This window comes from Hypanus sabinus, chromosome 3, assembly GCF_030144855.1.
Source record: "Hypanus sabinus isolate sHypSab1 chromosome 3, sHypSab1.hap1, whole genome shotgun sequence".
NCBI classification, from domain to species: domain Eukaryota; kingdom Metazoa; phylum Chordata; class Chondrichthyes; order Myliobatiformes; family Dasyatidae; genus Hypanus; species Hypanus sabinus.
Genome location: NC_082708.1, coordinates 128,611,307 through 128,630,906, shown reverse-complemented (window position 1 = coordinate 128,630,906; position 19,600 = coordinate 128,611,307).

Genomic DNA, 19,600 nt, shown 5'->3' with positions numbered 1-19,600 from the left:
ACAAGTAGAAACTATTTTCTCAGTAAGATTGGAAGAGGATGAAATAATTAATCAGATCCATTCTGATACTTGAAAGTCTTTCCTTTCCATTTTGAGATGGAAGGCATGGACATATAGTTCAGAGCAAACAGCAAAGTGTAAATTGCTGGTGATGGTGAGAATGCCCCTGTACAAAATGCTGCCATATGGAAGCACAAAATATCCATTCACCTAATTAAAATGGGTTCCAATTCACACACTACATTAGCAAATATTTTAATATCATTGAAAGCCAAAGGTACCGTTTGGCAATGCACTTAGTATAGAAATAGGATAATTTTAATTCTAAAACATTAGGAATTGAACAGAACTCTAAGTTTCAAACTAAGATTTTACAATCTGCAATAAACAACTTGTCTTGTTCAGTGAGGTCTCAGCGCATATACACTGGCACCATTTTTTATACCATGCATTGTGTGACAAGTGATTTAATTTTTGAGTGCAGTCAGTTGAAGATATTATGTGCACAGATTCTCACAATTGAGCCTATTTGCAAAATTGTGAGGCCAACAGGAACGGCACCAATGAGTGCAAAGGAATTCCAATGCATAATACAAATATGGCAGCAGCAATGAAAGATGAAGCTGTGAACCTTAAGGGAGAGTTGTCATAGTTGTGGCAGGGACCATCCACCACACCAAACTCAATTTAAAAGACTAATTAGTTTATGCACCAAGAGGTGATAGTGGTGATGTCCTGTCCACAGTGGATATCTAGATATAATAACATCAGGACTTGGAATCCTTGGTAATCTTTGCAATATTAATGTTTATTTTCGTGTCTGCAAAGCTTTCATCTGATGTTGTTTCTCAATGTGTTTACCTCAATGACCTACTTTACAGATACCAATAGACACCAAGCTGAAAATAATAGCTTTTCCTTGATGTCAACAGCTATGCAGTGAGTACTAGAAGCTGGGAACACCAGACATCACTTGCAGGGAGATAAGTGCCACCATGTCACTTTGCCTTTGAATCACCCATGAGACAAAGCACATTCTGCTGTCAAAGTAGCCATAAGAATCTCAGGACAGAATAGATTTTTGAATCTATTAGTGTCTGTACAAGTGCCTGTATCCAAACAAATAGTTCAATAGCCTTATATCCCCCGATTACAACTTTTATAATTAATTGTGTATCTTTTGACCGATGACCAATGACATGACGATGCCAAAGTCATTAGTAAGCTCTTTTAACAAAATATGTCGATCTGACAATGTGGAGAATTGCCCAAGTACTGTATTTTCTGTTCCCAAAAAGCAAGATGAATCCATTTTGGTTCGTTTTCTCCCAGTCAGCCCACTCTTAGTGCTCATCAGAGTAATGGAAGGTCTCATGATTGTCCTGTCAAATGACACCTATTCACCAAGACCTTGTTGAGTTTTTACCAGGACTACCCAAAGGTCTAGACTGGAACACTACCTTGATCCAAACTTGGATCAGTGAACTGAATTCAGGACTGAGGTGATTGTAACTGCATTTGACATCAAGCAGCATTTTACTGAAGATGGTGTTGAATATCCCCGGTAAAAGTGAAGTTAATGGGAGATCAAGACAGTAGCACTCTTAAGGCTTGAGTCATTCCTTGCACATAGAAGAGGGTTGTGGTTGTCAGAGATCAATCTTTCAGCTCCGTAGTTTCAGTGGCTGAATTCCCTTGGCAGAACCCTAGGACTGTCTATGATGAGAAGTGGGGAAGCTCGGTGATGATTGCACAACATTTGTTTTCATCTGTGAAACCTAGACTTATGAACTTGTTCTCACCTGCACACAGCAAAACATCGACAACTCTTCAGCATGGACTGATGAGTGGCAGTAATGTTCATGCCACAAAGTGCCATTGAGGGGCAATATCTAACAGGAGAGCGATCGCTCCACCTACCCTTCGATATTCGCTGGTATTATCATTGCTGAGTATCCTACATTCCACATCCTGTAATTCCTAAGTCAAGTCAAGTCAAGTTTATTGTCATTTTGACCATAAACCGCTGGTACAGTACACAGTAAAAACGAAACAACATTCCTCCAGGATCCTGGTGCTACATGAAACAACACAAAACTACACTGAGACAGCTCAAGGCTACACTAGACTAAGTAAAAACAACATAAAAACTACACTAGACTACAGACCTGCACAGGACTACATAAAGTTCACAAAATAGTGCAGGCCAGTACAATAATTAATAAACCAGAGAATAGGCACAGTAAAGGACAAATTACAATATAATAATAAATGATGTAGATGTCAGTCTAGACTCTGAGTATTGAGGAGTCTGATGGCTTGGGGGAAGAAACTGTTGCACAGTCTGGTCATGAAAGCCTGAATGCTTCGGTATCTTTTGCCAGATGCAGGAGGGAGAAGGGTTTGTGTGGGGGGTGCGTGAGGTCCTTCACAACACTGTTAGCTTTGCGGGTGCAGCGTGTGGTGTAAATCTCTGTAATGGCAGGAAGAGAGACCCCGATGATCTTCTCAGCTAACCTCACTCTCTGCTGCAGGGTCTTGCAATCCGAGACGGTGCAATTTCCGAACCAGGCAGTGATGCAGCTGCTCTAGATGCTCTCAATATATCCTTTGTAGAATGTGGTGAGGATGGGGGGAGGGGTGGGAGATGGGCTTTTCTCGGCCTTCACAGAAAGTAGAGACACTGCTGGGCTTTCTTGGCTATGGAGCTGATGTTGAGGGACCAGGAGAGATTCTCTGCCAGGTGATCACCAAGAAATTTGGTGCTCTTAACGACCTCAACGGAGGAGCCGTCAATTTTCAGTGGAGAAATGATGCTCCGTGCCCTCCTGAAGTCAACAACCATCTCTTTTGTTTTGTTCATGTTCAGAGACAGGTTGTTGGTTCTGCACCAGTCCATTAGCTGCTGCACCTCCTCCCTGTATGTTGACTCGTCGTTCTTGCTGATGAGACCCACTATGGTCGTGTCATCGGTGAACTTGAAGATGTGATTCAACCACAGTTGTGGGTCAGCAGAATGAACAGCAGTGGACTGAGCACACAGCCCTGGGGGGCCCCCGTGCTCAGTGTGGTGGTGTTGGAGATGCTGCTCCCGATCTGGACTGACTGAGATCTCCCAGTCAGGAAGTCTAGGATCCAGTTGCAGAGGGCGGTGTTCAGGCCCAGCTGTTTCAGCTTTCCAATCAGGTGCTGAGTAATGATTGTGTTGAATGCTGAACTGAAGTCTATGAACAGCATTCAAACGTATGCGTCTTTTTTGCCCAGGTAGGTGAGAGCCAGGTGGAAGGTGGTGGCGATGGCATTGTCTGTTGAGTGGTTGGGATGATAGCGATTTGCAGGGGGTCCAGTGAGGGGGGCAGCGGGGTCTTTATGTGCCTCATGACGAGCCTCTCAAAACACTTCATGATAATGGATGTGAGACCAACAGGAGGTAGGACACTGAAGACTTCTTCGGCACAGGGACGATGGTGGTGGCCTTGAAGCACGTTTGAACAACAGCGCTGCTCAGGGAGATGTTGAAGGTGTCAGTGAGAACATCTGCCAGCTGGTATGCACATCCTCTGAGCACTCTGCCAGGAATATTGTCTGGTCCAGCAGCCTTCCATGGGTTGACCCTGCACAGAGTTTTCCTCTCATTGGCTATGGTAAGACACAGCACCTGGTCATTGGGAGGAGGAGTGGTCTTCCTCACTACCACATTATTTTCTACCTTGAAACGAGCGTAGAAGTTGTTCAATGCATCTGGGAGGGAGGCATCACCAGCACATGCAGGTGATATTGTCCTGTCATTGGTGATGTTCTGAATGGCCAGCCACTTGTGCCGCGTGTCGACTTGTGGTGAACTACATATACCTGTCTGGACACGCCCCCATCTGCCTGCTCCTGTGGCTCCTCCCACAGACCCCGGTATAAAGGCGATTGAGGTCTGAGCCTGGCCTCTCTGTCTCCAGGATGTAGTATGGTGGTCAACCTCTGCTTGTTCCTTCTTCCAGTCAATAAAAGCTGATATCTCGCCTTTATGTCTCAGAGAGAGTTATTGATGGTGCATCAATTTTATTGACTGGAAGTTTTAAAACATGGAAACCATTTTACATCTGGAAAGATTGGATTTGGACCCCCAAGACCCTGAAGCAGCTCTTGCCTTTGAACTCTGGCTTGCATGTTTCCAACCATACTTGAAAGAGGTTCGTGCAACTGACCCTGCTGTTATGCACCGAATTCTCCTCTCAAGGGTCACTCCAAAAGTTTACTCATTTATCAGGGACCTGTCAACCTACGAAGGGGCACTGGACGCCCTCAAAAGACAGTACCTGCAGCCGGTGAACACCGTCTACGCAAGACATCACTTAGCTACGCGACGACAGCGGCCTGCAGAGTCGAGCGCCCAGTTTCTCCGAGCCCTACAGACACTCGTCCGAACTTGTGACTGCAAAATGCTCACGACGGAACAGCATGTGGAGCTGCTAGTACGAGATGCCTTTGTTACAGGATTTAAGTCAGTGTGTGTGTGCCAGCGGCTGCTGGAAAATGCCGATCTTACCTTACGCTCGGCGATCGAGACGGCCAACATACTGGAGGCTGTTCTGCACAACGCTGACGCTGTTCAGCTCCACGATTCCCCGCCGGTTCCGTGGACACCTCAGACCCCGCCGCTGCCGGTTCCCGCGAGCGAATTCACCAATGCCACTGCCAGTCGTGATTCCACGAACTCCCTCTTCCCACCACTCTCAAAGCCCTCAGACGGTGCCTGGGCTTTTTTCCCTATTACGCCCAATGGGTCCCCCATTACGCAGACAAGGCCCGCCCCCTGGTCAAGTCTACCACTTTTCCGCTCTCTGCTGAAGCCTGCGCGGCCTTCAGCTGCATTAAAGGGGACATTGCCAAAGCAACGATGCATGCGGTGGACGAGACCATTCCCTTCCAAGTAGAGAGTGACGCCTCTGATTTCGAGGTGGCTGCTACCCTCAATCAGGAAGGCAGGCCAGTAGCATTCTTTTCTCGTACCCTTCAAGGCCCTGAAATTCAGCACTCCGTAGTGGAGAAAGAAGCCCAGGCCATAGTGGAAGCTATTAGGCACTGGAGGCACTATCTCACTGGCAAAAGGTTCACCCTGCTGACCGACCAGCGCTCGGTTGCATTCATGTTCAGCAACCAACAGCGGGGCAAAATCAAAAATGATAAAATTTTGCGGTGGAGAATAGAACTCTCCACCTACCACTATGACATCCTGTACCGGCCTGGCAGACTCAATGAGCCCCCTGATGCCCTATCCCGGGGAGCGTGTGCTAGCGCACAGCTCGACCAGCTATTCGCCCTTCATGCACATCTTTGCCATCCAGGGGTCACCCGATTTTACCATTTCGTGAAAGCCTGGAACCTGCCATACTCCCTGGAGGACATCAGGATGATGACCAGGGACTGCCAAATCTGCACTGAGTGCAAACCACACTTCTACCGTCCTGAAACGGCGCAACTTGTCAAGGCCACCCGCCCTTTTGAGCGACTGAGTGTTGACTTTAAGGGCCCCCTTCCCTCCACCGACCGCAATGTCTATTTTCTCAATATTATCGACAAGTACTCGCGGTTCCCCTTTGCCATCCCCTGCCCCGACACCACTACCACGTCCGTCATAAAAGCCCTGCGAAAGCTCTTCACTCTGTTCGGATACCCCTGCTATATCCACAGTGATAGAGGGTCCTCCTTTATGAGTGACGAGCTGCGCTGGTACCTGCTAGCTAGGGGCATTGCTACTAGTCGGACCACGAGTTATAATCCCCGGGGAAATGGACAGGTGGAGAGGGAAAATGCCACAGTGTGGAAGGCCACACTTTTAGCCCTTAAGTCAAAAGGGTTGCCGGTCTCTCGAGGGCAGGAGGTCCTCCCTGAGGCACTGCACTCTATCCGCTCTCTGTTATGTACGTCCACCAATGCCACCCCCCACGAGCGCCTATTCCCTTTTCCCAGGAAGTCTGTCACTGGGACCACCCTACCAGTTTGGCTGACATCCCCAGGGCCAGTGCTGCTCCGGAAACATGTGAGGAGTAATAAATACTCCCCGCTGGTCGAGAGGGTTCACCTTCTACATGTGAACCCCCAGTATGCCTACGTGGTCTTACCTGATGGGCGGGAGGACACGGTCTCCGTCCGCGACCTGGCACCCGCAGGAGCAGCAGGCCACTACCCCGAACACTCCCCGGTAACTATGAACCCTGTACCAGAGGTGACACCACGCACACCAAGCCCTACACAGACTCCTCACGACACTCATATACTGGGCATCTCGTATGCGTATATTCCAGGCGCCTCGCACATGCGTGAGGGATCACTGACGCCTAGTGGGCTGACAGCTCCAGTTAGGCCGGAACCAGCACAACCTCTGTCTCCGGAGCAAGCACCACTAGCACCTGTGCAATCACAGCCGGTGCTACGTAGATCGCAGCGACAGATTCGACCACCTGATAGACTTAACCTGTAAATATACTTGTAAGAAACTTCGCCACATGGGGACTCTTTTTTAAAACAAAGGGCGGGTGAATGTAGTGAACTACATATACCTGTCTGGACACGCCCTCTGCTGACTGCTCCTGTGGCTCCTCCCACAGACCCTTGTATAAAGGTGATTGAGGTCTGAGTCCGGCCTCTCAGTCTCCAGGATGTAGTATGGTGGTCAACCACTGCTTGTTCCTTCTTCCAGTCAATAAAAGCCGATATCTCACTTTTACGTCTCAGAGAGAGTTATTGATGGTGCATCACGCCTCTATCCTGGAAATGACTGTGGATTCACTGGGCATGTGCATGCTTTGCCTCTCTGATGGTCCGGGACAGTTTGGCCTAGGCTATCAGAAGGTCAACTGGACTTGTCAAGTAAATACCAAGAGCAGGTTAATGTTACTCACCTCCTGACTCACCAAAGCTCTTCATATTCCTTACTCTATTTGCCATACAAAGAGGCCATTCAGGATATCAAGTCTAAATTAACACTCAAGCCAACCTCAATCCTCCACGTATCTTCCTGTAAACTACTCTCTCTCAAACGCCTATTAACACAACTTCTCCAAGGGGCAATTAACCTGTTGAACAACCCAAGGGGTAATAGGAGAAACACACTCATCAGCTGAGATTAAGATTGAACATGGCTTTCTGTAGCTGGGTCACAACTGCACAGCTTGAAGTGTTACTGTTCTGACTGTAGTTCTACCACCTATAAGGCACTGGTCAGAAGAATGGACAAGTACTCTCTACTTGTTTGGATGAGTGCAGTTCTAACAAGACTCAAGAAAATATTGATATCACTTAGGCCGCAGGAAATAATTTTGATTAGTTTGCCATTCACCAGGCTCAACAGCCATTCCTTCCATTACTGATATACAGTCTGAAGGGTGCTACCTACAAAATTCAGGCATTTATTCTGATAGCACCTCCCAAAGATGTGACCTCTACCATCAAGGACAGAAGTTTCCAGTGTAATGGACATGAACACTGTTCTGTCTTGGAAATATGATGCTTTTCCTTCAATGCTGCTAGTCTGGGAAGACGCTACTAAACAGTGCTGTGGGAGCACCTTTACCAGAAGTACTGAAACCATTTCAGAAATCCACAGGTTAAAGATTGGCAATAAATGCTTCTCATGGCTGTGATACCCAAATCCCAAAAGTCCAATTAATTACCGTACAAAATACTTTTAGAGAAAAAATGTTAACAAGTTGTCTTAGAGGATACCTGTCACCGATCTGTACCACAGAAAGAAAGAGCTGAACACTTTATTGCCATCATAAACAGATGACTGCTATCATGAAAAAAATAACTGTTGAAGCTTTAAACTAAACTTGTCTGCAGAACGTCTTCTTCCAGAGTTCTTTATAACATGTTGAGAGTGGAAAACTGAGTGTAACACTGTCATAGCTGTTAATGGAAATCTTGCATCATACAAAGATAAAGTGGATTCAGGCATCTGCGATAGTTTAAAAATCTGAGCATTGCAAGCAAGAATAAAAAAGTAAGCAGTTGAAGGAATCCTTACCTTTATACTTTGCCATCTGTTCCTCATTAAATGAGAGATCTAACTTATTACAAGAAGCTAGCCAGAAAACAGAAATGGATAGTTTTCTATATTCCTAGCTAAGCTGCCACCCTTTTTTTGCTTAACAAATCCTCCATTTCATTTGATAATTTTAGATTAGAACAAATGTTCAAAAATGGGTTTTGAATACAGTGTTTACCTTTACAAGTCCCCCTCAGGAAATGAAATGGCTGATGCAGGAGCTGTAATTTCAACCACTGGCTTGCCTTTGTATTTGCTCTGCAGAAGCTGTGTACCTTCAACTTTATTTTTATGTAGTAAGTGTAAATTGTTAGAATGACAACATGCATCTATTTAGTGTCAAGAAAGTGCTGGAATTAATTTACTTCATTTTATATTGTTCTTATATATCTGTTTTAATTTGTCCTTATTAAAGTTGAGCAAGAATCTCTCAGAGTTGTGGAGCTTGTGTTGCTTTAAGAAACTCTCCTGAATTTAATTTTAACATTTTACCCACATATAAAATCCTCTGGAAAATGGTTAGACTGCTGCCTTTGTGTTTATCATCAAATTTGTAACATTAACACAGTTTTTTTTTCTACTGGGTGTGGTGGGGTGGAGTGAAGGGACATGATGGTGGTCAGACACGACAACTCTCTTTTCATATATCATAGTATGTGAGGGAAGACATTGGAGCTTTTGGCCTATAAACAAAGCACAAAATGATTGTTGTGTTGCAGCCAACTTTCTCTGGAAAGATTGATAGTTCTGTCTCAGAGGTTTACAGTACTGCTGGAGAGCATGCGCAGAATGCAGAAGATATCACAGATACCATAAATAGTTTGTCTGTTATATTCTCAGTGGTAGTTATACTACGCTGCCAGATTGTCAGTGTAGTAAAATCATGAAAACCCTGTCACATTTCCCTCTATTGGTGAAAAGGTTTTTGCATATCGAAAGTGAAGATGTCTTTATCTACATGGCTTAGGATTTTAACTTTAGAAAACAATGGAATATATAATCCACCATCAACAGGAAATTTTAAAGTAACTGGACTGAAAGAAATAGAGGATCAATATGGCAAAAAGTGCACCAGTGTGAAATAGGAGGTCTCTGAGAATTGAGATGGAAATTTTCCTTTAGATGATTCAAATTGCATTATTGTGAAGTACTTTTTTAATTGAAGTTCCCTCAAAATATGTGTGAATGCAAATTTGTCTTGATCCAAAATAATTGTTTCCTTCATTTTAAATTATTCTTTGATGTTGAAGAGAATGACTTAGTAAAGTATGATTAAGGAGCTGGAAATAGTCTTATCACAATAAAATGATTTGTTGTAAGCAATTTCTATTTAACATTTTGTGATATGTTGTGTCTATTAAGGTAGATGACCTATGCCAAAGAAACAATAAAATTAAATCTCTAAATCGGATTGAACTTAAATTGGAACACTGAGTTGATGCAGCATCACTTACCTGTGATTATTCACACCAGTATGACACTGACCAGACAGAACTTTAAGTCACAAGCATAGTGAAAATGCAGAGGAAGCATGTCTGAGCTGTCAAATACTTCCATAGCTGGAATCTGCTCAGGTGCTAACAATTACTACTTGAATTTAACACACTTATTTATAGCAGGATTCCTATCCTTTGCAGAGACTTCTCCAAATCACTGTACTGCCGGAAGTGTTGGATGGTGCTAGCTTATTGACAGAAATGGCTGCCAGGTATTATAGTTCCACTCTATGACGACAGACCCCCACAACTATTATGACTATGCTACCTTCATCTCTTCTTGTAAGAGCTCTCTACCATGCTCACAGTTTCTCCACCCTTTTTTGATTCTTTTCTGACAACGCCATTTATCACACCAATGCTTCTGGTATGCCCCCCCCCCCCCTTATCTCCAACCACAACTGTGGACTGTGTGGTTTTCTCCTCCACCACAGTTGACAGAGTTGTTAACAAAGTCTCTTCCATTTCCTGAACGTTTGCTCTCACTCCCTTTCCCAGCTCTTGCCCTGAATATTCCATCCCAATGGTCTCCACATTCAACATTGTCCGTAGTTTCCATTTACTTCTTAGAGATGCCACCACCTCTCCAGCTATCAACATTCTGAAGGGATTGTTTACTCTGCAACACTTTGCTCGACATATCCATCTCTACTCACCTCCACTTCTCTTTAATGTACCTTGGCACGTAACCACAGGAGATGCAGTGACAGCAATTTTATCTCCTGACCTCCCTTCATCTGGTGACACAAACCATTCTTCCAAATAAAGCAGGGATTCATATATATTTCTTCCAATTCGTTGTATTACATCTCATTTTCCTGTTTGGAACATTGCTGCCTTTGGGAATTGAAATCTATTTCAGATACTCAGACATTTCCTGTCCGGTGTCTCATGTTTACAGCTGTCTTTTTCTGGTATTGCAGATTTTATTTTACAAGCCTCTGCCACCAGGTAACATCACCACATCATTTATTCACTCTCTGTTAGTGTCCAGCCTACCAAAGACCTTTCCTTTTGTACCGTCTACCAACACTAGACTTCCCATTAACTTAAAATTTCTTTCATTTGTATTTTTTCACAGTTATGATGAAAGGCTGTTGACTTGAAACATCAAATCTAGATCTGTCTTCACAGCTGTCCCTTGAATTTCAGTTTTAATTATAAATAGTGCCTCTACAGCAAATCCGAGTTGCTACCAGTTCCTTAGTGAAAACTGATGCCGTTATTTCTTCATGTAGAGTGTACCTTGGTGACTGGGATTAGCTGCGGCCACAAGGAAGGTGCTGAGAGTAAGTGTGACCTTAATTTCCACAGACCAAGCAATCTAAGTATGAGATACTGTATGGCCTGAAAGTGGGGAAATAATGAGCCTGTAAATTATTTTTCATTAGGGAGGCCCAAAGTAGGACCTCATGTCTCTGAGAATTTACTGGGATTGTAGTCTTCATAGCAAGATAAGGCATTGCTTTCTTCCTCACGTTCATGGCCCACTCTAAAGGCTGATTTATACTTGTGCATACGGGTTATGCTGTAGTCCTGATTTTCACTTCTGCATTGCTCTATGCTGTAGCGAGCAGGCGTTGGTGTGCACCAAAACGCTAGTTGGCGGTGGGGTTTCTATGCCACTGTGTTGAGTTTCTTTGTGAGAGACATGGACGAGGAAATGCATTTCAAATTTTTTCGCATGTCGACAGGTAGATTTGATGATTTGGTTAATCTATTTCGTATTGGTGTATGCACAGCCTACAGACATGGCGGAGAAGAAGCAACTGGAAATGTGCAGGAGGAAGTGTGATGCTACCAAGTGGACCAATCACAGTTGTTGCGGTCTGCGTCACCACGACGAGTGAGTAACTTTTCTGGAGAGGTGTATGTCACCCTACTGCGTAGGGTACAGCGTAGGTACGGTGTAGGGTATGCGACACCTATGGCGTAGATGTGATGCACAAGTATAAATCAGCCTTAAATGTACAGACATGTGAATAACGATCCCGTCAGTAATGGAATGATGCCTACACTGTTGCCCGAAGAGCACACATTGAATGAGTAAATATGTCAGCAGCTGACTGCTGGGTAAAACACTCAATGTCAGCTGTAGCACAAATGCGCAATTGTTGCATCGGCCTGCAATCAATTCTGAATCTACCTGCTCAGGTCTCCTAATATCAGTAAAAATGTAGAGTACAAGCTAGTAGAATATACTGTGGAGTCATAGATTGACAGGGTTGTATAGCACAGAACAGGTTCTTCTCCTATGTGTGTCCATGCCAGCTAAGATGTATATTTAAACTAATCCTATTTCTTAGCACTTAGACTATTGCTGTAATCAATTTAGGTTAATGGCCCTTCACCAGAACTGGAAAAATGTTTTAAGTTCCTGAGAGTGAGAGGGGTAGAGAGAAGAACTGCAATGTATGTGGTAAAGTACAAACCAGTGAAAAAATGGTTGGGTGCCACCAAAAAGAGGAAAACAAATTTTTGATATTTCTGATTGCAGGTGTATAAACAGAAGAGGATGAATGAATCTGGTTAGAAGGAGGGAGAAGCAAATCACTAAAACTGAAAGGCAGCACATTCATTCACCCTAAATCTGAAATGAAAGAGAATCCAATCTGGAAAAATTCATGGAGAGATGTATACTCAGTTAACATTACAGGTGGATGATCTTGCATTAGAATGGGCAATCTGTCAAAAACAGGAAAGGCTGGTTATCTGAAATTGTTGAATTCAATAGTAAGTGTGCATTTATGTTAGCTGATTGCAGAGCCAGTTGAAATGTTGCCTTCAGTCAAATAATTACAGCCTCTTTGAATAGTTTGACTGGGATTTCCATCAATTCAATCACAGCACTTGTCTATATTCACACAATTCTACTTGATTGGGGTAATTGATTTATTTTTGTATAGTAATGACCAATCATTAGCAGAACTATTGCTGATGCAGCACTGTCTAGCATTCCTCAAGCACATTATCATCCATTCAGACCGATTAGGTGCCTATGGCAGAGAATTACTTTTATAGGAAGAACAATTTAAATTATTGCTGCTGACACAGCTGAGGATTGATCTGTCCCTCTTTCAGAACAGCTAGTTGGAATGGCTATCATTATGCCAGCTTGGTCCATATTTCACTGCAGACAAGTAAGGCTTTCTGTGGTATTCCCAGATGAGGTAATTCAGTTGAAGTGCAGAACACAACTGGAATAGTTCTCAGTGTGGGACCTTGACAAATGAATAGTCTGGTTTTGTGGATGTGGCCAGGAGCATGTCAAAGAAGGACAAGCAGGGGTACTGATACACCCAATACTCATTGAAGAGAATTATGCATAACATGAGGTTAAGGACATGACTCACATTTTTGTATAGTATTCAGGATGTGCACAGATGACCAAGATTATATTGATGATTTTTTGAAATAATCCCAATATTATACCAATCAGTGAGCATTTGTTATTGATATGGGGTGAATCAATGCCTGCTCTATCAGCAGAGGGGGTTTTTTGACTTTTTTCGTGTATCCCTCAAGAACTGACGTCACACTGCTGGAATCCTTGCTTTTGATCTGTATACTTAGATAATTGGTTTGGAACATCTTAAACTTCACTTAACAAAGTGGTTTCTACAGTAATTCCATATACATTAGTCATCGTACAGCGGTACTTCAAACTTATCTGTTGCTATTGCATTCCTCAAGAATCCTCTAAATGTTATCTGAAATCCTTTTGAACTAATTTGCAGACTCAGTATTCAATATATAAATTATCTCAGAACTTGACAGTACTTTAGAAATTCCTCCTTTTCTTGTTTATCTTAGCTTCCTAATGGTCTCTGACTATCTTTCCAAGATAAATCAATTCTCATTTCACTTAGTCTGCTCTTTAATTTAAACCTGAATATTGCCTGACGAAAAGAATAACCTTCTGATAAAAGGTTATTGACCTGAAATGTTAACTTTTTCTCTCAGCAGAAATGCTTCCTCACCTGCACAGCATTTGCAGCGCTTTCTGATTTTGTTTCAAATAATCATCATTTTCCAACATAATCATTATTCTCTGTATCAGAATTCCAGCCCTAACATAATTGTGTGAGGTGCTAGCATGTGAGTATATAGAATTTATCTGAAACTCCTGTCTCATTTAATTCTAAAGACATAGTAACCTCTTTAAAACAAATGGACAGGTTTTTGAAAATAAAAGTGAGAAGAGTTTCAAACAGGAAGTGAGTTATCCACTACTTCCCCTTGGAGTAAAATCAGGAGCCAAACTCCACATGCAATATCCCCTTGACATACGCTCCTCTACCTCCTCTACCTAGTAAAGTGTATAGAATCTTTGTGATCTGATGCTGTAGTCCATCTACTTCAAGATTCAATGTGCTGTGCGTTTAGAGGTGCTCCTTGGCATACCACTATTGGAGCCCATGGTTATTTGAGTCACTGTTGTCTTCCTATCAGCTAGAGTAAGTCTGGCCATCCTCCTCTGACCTCTCTCATTCACGAGGTCTTTTCACTCACAAAACGAACTCTCACTGGATGTTTTTTGTTTCTCACACCACTCTCTGTAAAGCCCAGTGACTCTTGTGCAAGAAAATCCCTGGATTTCAGCAGTTTCTGAGATATTGCATTTGGCACCAGCAATCATTCCATGGTAAAAGTCACATAGGTTCCATTTCTTCACCAGTCAGATGTTTGGGCTGAACAGCAACTCACCCTCTTGACCTTGTCGGCTTGCCTTTGTTCACTGAGTTGCTGGCACGTGATTGGCTGATTAGATATTTGCATTAACACTGTCTGCGTAGCCCTGGCTCTCATCAGCCTTATTGCTGAACCAGACATCCTGCATCTCACGGAGTTTCTTCTGCACTTTCTGTCTTGCACTGGCGAAAGCATCTATTATCGGCAATAAGGCCGATGAGATCCAGGGCTACGCAGACAATCTTGACACCAAGCGTTTCTACGACGCTTTGAAGGCTATGTATGGACCTCAGTCCTCTGGCTCCTCCCCCCTCCTCAGTGCAGATGGGACTCGGCTGCTGACAGAGAAAAAGCAGATTTTGGAGAGATGGGCTGAACACTTCAACCAGGTCCTCAACCGTCTTGCTGAAATCAATGATGAGGCCACTGCTCGCCTACCTCAGGTGGAGATCAACCTGGACCTTGACAACCTCCCCACAGAAGAAGAAGTCAGAAAAGCCATCAGGCAGCTTTCTTGTGGCAAAGCACCAGGATCAGATGCAATCCCTGCTGAAGTCTACAAAGCAGGAGGCCCATTCATGATGCAGAAGCTGACTGAGCTCTTCCAGTCTATGTGGAATGAAGGAAAGGTCCCACAACAGTTGAAAGGTGCCAGTACAGTCCACATCTACAAGAGGAAAGGCAACCACCAATCTTGTGACAATCACCGAAGCATCTCCCTCCTGTCCATAGCTGAGAAGATCTTGGCTCGCGTCCTGCTTAATCGCCTTCTCCAACACCTTGAGCAGGGTCTCCCCCAGAAAGCCAGTGTGACTTCCGTGCAGAGCGTGGAACTGCTGACATGGTATTTGCTGCACGCCAACTCCAGGAAAAATGTCAAGAGCAGCACAGCGACCTCTTTATGACCTTTGTCGATCTGACCAAGGCATTTGATACGGTCAGCAGAGATGGCTTATGGAAGATAACGGAGAAGTTTGGCTGCCCTAGCAGGTTCATCACGATTGTTCAGCAGTTCCACGATGGCATGTTGGTGAAAGTTTTGGATGATGGTGATGAGTCAGAAGCCTTCCCAGTGACGAACGGTGTGAAGCAAGGATGCGTTCTCGCCCCTACACTCTTTAGCATGGTCTTCTCTGCTATGCTGACTGATGCCTTCCGTGATTATCAGGATGGTATACATGTCAGATACAGGACTGGCGGTGGGCTATTCAACCTCCGGCGTCTATAGGCTGTTACAAAGGTAAAGGAGACCGTCGTCAGAGACTTCTTATTCGCTGATGATTGCGCCCTCAACGCCAGCACAGAGCAGAAGATGCAGCGAGGAATGGACTGCCTCTCACGAGTCTGTGACAACTTCGGACTTACAACCAGCACCAAAAAGACCGAAGTTACGTACCAGCCCACACCCGAAAAGCCCTACCAGGAACCACACAGAGGTAGAAGCTACTGGCAGTCGACAGCTTTACTAATCTGGGCAGTACTCTATCATGAGCGGTGAACATAGATGCAGAGATCAGCAACAGAATTGCCAAAGCCAGTGCCGCCTTTGGGAGACTCCGTGAGAATGTACGGGAGCAGAGAGGACTCCGCCTTACCACGAAGCTGAAGGTCTACCGAGCAGTGGTTCTCACCACCCTCCTCTATGCCAGCAAGACCTAGACCATCTGCAGCAGACACGCTAAACAGCTCAACCACTTCCACTTGAGCTGCCTCCGCAGACTTCTCCACGTACGGTGGCAGGACAAAGTCCCAGACACGGAGGTCCTGCAGCGGGCTAGCACCCACAGCATCTACACCCTCCTACAGAAAGCCCAAGCCAGATGGGCTGGCCATGTCATCAGGATGTCTGACAGTTGACTATCAAAACAGCTGCTTTATGGAGAGCTGAGCCAGGGCAAGCGCTCAGTTGGAGGGCAGAAGAAACGTTTCAAAGACTGCCTCAAAGTGTCCCTCAAAGACCTCAACATCAATCCCAGTAGCTGGGAATCGCTTGCTCTGGACCGCTCAATCTGGTGGAGCAGGACCACTAAAGGAGCGTATGCAGCAGAAATCTGATGCACTGCAGAGGCTCAGAGGAAACGCTCTGCGCAAGGCTCGAGCTACCTCCCTTTCCACTGCAGCACCTGCCCTCATGTGTCCCACATGTGGGCGAGCTTTCAGGGCCCGGATTGGCCTCACCAGTCACCTCTGGACCCACAGTCACAAACCATCGACCTGACAGAAGTCGTGGTCGTCTTCGACTCCGAAGGACGAACAACAACAACATTTGCATTAACAAGCAGATATACAAATGTACCTAATAAAGTAAACATTGAATGTACAGGTAGACAAAGGAAGGAGGTCCTGAAAAAGGAATACAGGGGGTTAAGAAGGAAGTTGAGAAGCAGGACCTCAAAGGTAGTCGTCTCAGGACAGCTGCCTGTGCCATGTGACAATGAGGATAGGAATAGAATGAGGTGGAAGATAAATGTGTGGCTGAAGAACTGGAGCAGGGGACAGTGATTCAGATTTCTGGATAATTAGGACATCTTCTGGGACAGGTGGGACTCATGCAAAAGGGTTGGGCCGCACTTGAATCCAAGGGGGACTCTTGAAGGCAAATTTACTAGAGCTGTTGGGAGGGGTTTAAACTAATATGGCAGGGAGATGGGAACCAGGATGATAGAGCTAAGGATGAGCCAGCAGGTTTACAAGTAGATGTTGGATATAAGATGAATGTAGGAAAGGTCAAACCAATGATTGGGTACAAGGAGTAAAATTGTACCATATAGGCAAAATTCAGAAGAGTGAAGAATAGAGGACTGAAGGTGTTGTAATTAAATGTATGTGGCATTTGAAATAAAGTGGCCAAACTCGTGGTGGAATTAGAGACTGGTCGGTATGATGTTGTGGGCATCACTAAGTCGTGGCTGAAAGAAGGCAATAACTGGGAGCTTAATATCAAAGGATATACTTTGTATCGAAAAGACAGGCAGGAAGGCATAGGTGGTGGTGTGGCTCTGTTGATAAGAGATGGAATTGCATCTTTAGAAAGAACTGACAATGTTGAATCTTTGTGGGTGGTGTTAAGAAAGAGTAGGATAAAAGAACCATTATGGGAACCATATATAGGCCTCCAAATAGTAGCCAAGATCTGGGGTTCAGATTGCAAAGGGAACTGGAAAAGGCATGTAATAAGGGTAATAACACAATTGCAATGGGGAACTTCAATATGCAAAGGGATTGGGAAAAATCAGCTTGGTGTCAGATCGCAAGAGAGGGAATTTTTTGAATGCCTATGAGATGGCTTTTTAGAGCAGCTTGTGCTTGAGCCTACTCAGGGAAAGGCCGTCTTAGATTGGTTGTTGTGTAATAACCCAGATTTTATTAGGGAGCTTAATGTGAAGGAACTCTTTGGAGGCAGTGATCATAATACGATTGGATTCATATTGCAACTTGAGAGGGAGAAGCATAAGTCACATGTATCTGTATCACAATGGAATAAAGGGAATTACAGAGGCATGAGAGAGGAGCTTGCCCAGGAGGATTGGAGGAGGATACTGGTGGGGATGACGGTGGAGCAGAGATGGCTGAAGTTTCTAGGAATAGTTTACAAGGTGCAGAATTGATATGTGGCACAGAGGAAGAAGTTCTCAAATGGCAGGGGTAGGCAACCACAGCTGACCAAGGATTAAGGATTGCATAAAAGCCAAGGAAAAGGCATATAAGGTAACAAAAGTGAGTGGGAAGCTGGATGATTGAGAAGCTCTTAAAATCCAACAAAATACAACTAAAACAGCTAAAAGAAGGGAAAAGATGAAATATGAGGGCAGACTAGCCAATAAAATAAAGCAGGATACCAGTTTTTTTTCAGTTATATAAAGAGTAAAAGGGAGGTGAGAGTTCATGTTGGACCCATGGAAAATTATGCTGGTGAGGTAGTAATGGGGGACAAAATATAGCATATGAAATTAATGAGTACTTTGCATCTGTTTTCACATGCAAGACATTAACTGAATGCTACAGGTCCATGAGTGTCAGGAAACAGGTGTGAGTGCCATTGCTATTACAAAGGAAAAGGTGCTATGCAAACTCAAAGGTCTTAAGGTGGATAAGTCACCTGGATCAGATGGACTACATCCCAGAGTCCTGAAAGTGTTGCTGCAGAGAGAATGGGTACATTGGTTATGATCTTTCAAGGAACACTTAATTGTGGCATGGTCCCAGAGGAATAGAAGATTGCAAATGTCACTCCACTTTTTAAGAAGGGAGGAAGGCAAAAGAAAGGAAATAATAGGGTAGTTGGCCTAACCCCAGTGGTTGGGAAAGTGTTGGAGTCCATTATTAAGGACAAGGTTTGGGATAACTGGAGAATAGTTATAAAATAAATCAAAGTCAGCATGGCTTCTGTAAAGGAAAACTCACCTGATAAATCTCTTTGAGTTCGTAGAACATAGAACATAGAATATAGAATAGTACAGCACAATACAGGCCCTTCGGTCCACAATATTATGCTGACCATTTAACCCCCCAGCTTAAATTCCTTCATATACCTATCTAGTAGTCTCTTAAATTTCACTAGTCTATCTGCCTCCACCACTGACTCAGGCAGTGCATTCCACACATCAATCACTCTCTGAGTAAAAAACCTTCCTCTAATATCCCCCTTGAACTTCCCACCCCTTACCTCAAAGCCATGTCCTCTTGTATTGAGCAGTAGTGCCCTCGGGAAGAAGCGCTGGCTGTCCACTCTATCTATTCCTCTTAATTACTTCCTCTTCAAAGAAGTAATAAGCAGGGTGGACAATGGAGAGGCAGTGGATGTCATTTACTTGGAGTTTCAGAAGACGTTTGATAAGGTGCCGCACATGAGGCTGCTTAACAAGATAAAAGTCTATGTCATTACAGAGAAGATACTGGAATGGAGAGTAGAATGGCTGACAGGCAGGAGGCAGTGACTGGGAATTAAAGGAGCCTTTTCTAGTTGGCTGCTGCTGACTAGTGCTGTTCCTCAGGGGTCAGTATTGGGACCGCTATTTTTCACATTGTTTATCAGTGATTTGGATAATGGAATTGATGGCTTTGTGACAAAGTTGGCAGATGATATGAAAATAGGTAGAGGGGTAAGTATTGCCAAGGAAGCCATGCGATTGCAGAAGGACTTAGACAAATTGGAAGAATAGGCAAAAACTGGCAGATGGAATACAGTGCTGGGAAATGTATGATAATGCATTTTGGTAAAATGTACAATACTGTGGACTATTATCTAAATGGGAAGAAGGTTCACACATCAAAGCTACAGAGGGAATTAGGAGTCCTCATGCAAAACTCCCAGAAGGTTAATTTGCAGGTTGAGTCTGCAGCAAAGAAGACAAATGCAATGTTGGCATTT